The sequence below is a fragment of the Colobus angolensis genome, unplaced genomic scaffold (assembly GCF_000951035.1).
Source record: "Colobus angolensis palliatus isolate OR3802 unplaced genomic scaffold, Cang.pa_1.0 Scaffold5, whole genome shotgun sequence".
NCBI classification, from domain to species: domain Eukaryota; kingdom Metazoa; phylum Chordata; class Mammalia; order Primates; family Cercopithecidae; genus Colobus; species Colobus angolensis.
Window position 1 is genome coordinate 20,110,506 of NW_012118487.1, and position 2,208 is coordinate 20,112,713.

Sequence of the window (2,208 nt, forward strand, 5' to 3'; positions counted from 1 at the left end):
AACATATCCAGGTCCACAAATCTGTCCATTCCATATATGCTAGAATTTAGATATGTTAATACATGTTCTGCAATTTATGGGAAATATTTCCAGGACTCTCTAAGTCTGACATAACTGAAATGTACATATGCATATCATTACCATTTTAAAGTGTTTGAAACTGATATTTGCCTTCTCATCTATATTAAGTTCTATATTAATTTTGGCCTTATAAAGATTCCATTGTAACTTCCATTTTTTTCTGCACAAACTGTTTTTCTCTTTTTGACTCTCACCTTACCTATTTTTCAATTTTTTCCCAGTTTCACTTTGAGACACCTGGTCCTCTTAACCTTTAAACTATGTAAACTATGAGATCCCTGAGATCCCCCCATTCACCTTTATGGAGTGTTCTGTTGCTTCTTGATTGAAAATAATTACATCTTCTGAAGCCTGAAAACTCATGAGATCACCCCTCTACCTTTATGGTGTGTTCTGTTGCTTCTTCATTGAAAATAATTATATTTTCTTAAGCCTGAGCACTCAATTACATTCATTTATGCATTCTAAAAAATAGCCTAATTAGTTAACTCATAGAGTGGGCAGGCAAATTTACTAAAGAAGTGTTAATGCTAATTGCTCATTGCTTCACAACTGATACATACATATATACACATACACATACACATATATATACACACATATGCACATATATATACATGTACATACATATACACATAGGTATACATACATCTATGTGTATATGTATGTATATAGGTTACAGTCATGTGAAAAATGACATGTAAGCATACATAATAAGAAACAAGAAGGCAATGAAACCTGGGAGCTCACTCCCAATTGAGCCTTTCAACTAAACACATCTTCTAGAAAATAATATTTGTGCCGCCCTCTATCTCTCTGCTTCTTCCACATGGGAATTCCAACAAAAGATTATCATTTCACAGAGTGTCTGTTTTTACATGTATTGCTTTAATTTTGACATAAGCCATGAAAAAGGATTATTATGTTCATTTTGGATAATTTGCTTTCCCGGGAGAAAGAATAATGTAATTATGAAATTTTTATGTTTTGGGCAGCCTGAAATAAAGGTAAAATCTGGTAAGAGTCTTGAAAAAATTAAGGAAAAAGTACGTATTTTTAAATGAAAGGTGAATTAAAATATAGATCATAGCTCTCCTTAAATGTATTCTCTCTTATGTAGTTTTTTTAGTATCAAAGTTTAATCTGGCAATAGGACTAGCTTAGTGATTTTAAACTGGGTCCTCATAAAACTTAGAATGTGGCAGAAGTGCATGAAGCATTTCACTTTTTTTGCATTTCAGATGAAATTGAACTACATCAACTAATACTTAATTAACCAATTGCAGAATAACACACACACACATATAAGCCTATAGGATAGACTGCAGAGTAAAGGCAACCTAGTGCATATGGTTTTTACAAATGTGTCCTTATTTTTGGAAGCAGAGATGTGAAAATTGTCCTTTTAAAAAACAGACCTGCAAATCTGCTCAGTGAAAATTGTACAAGCAAGCATACTGTTGTCAATACACATGTAACATACTTACATAAATTTTAGGCACATGAATCTACTCTATTGTTCTTGATGTCATCAAAGCAAAATACAAGGTTGCAAAATAACACGTTACCTGATGATTAAATCATATACTAGTTTTAATATTAAAAGCTAAGTATTCTTCTCACCTAACACTCAATTGGTGAAAAAATAAATAGCAGCCATTATTTGAGAGCTAAGGATTCTAGTATGTTTTTAAAATAAAAACTTACCATTATTCTTCAAACTTCCAAATGTTTTGGGTTGAAGTGTCTTTTGAAAGTGTGAAGAGAACTGGGAGGAAGGGAAACTGAGACAGAAAGAAATAGAGACCCAGAGAGACAGCAAGAGCGAGATCAGTATTATTTTTAGCTTTATCTGTATAAGTGAAGAATTTTCTCACCTCTATGCAACAAAAGAAAATAAAAAAACAGGTCAGTTCCTGAGGCTGACATCACACTACAAATAACGGCCATGTATATGGGTTTAAGATGGGTATTGCTGCCTAAAAGATGTGTTCACTTCTCCAGGTCTCTGGGATTTTTTCTTAAGAGAGCTATGTATGCAAATAACAATAGCAGAAGGGGGTTTCAAAGAACAACAGTGAAAATACTTAATACTCACCAACTTTAAGGCATTTAAAAAAGAAAAAA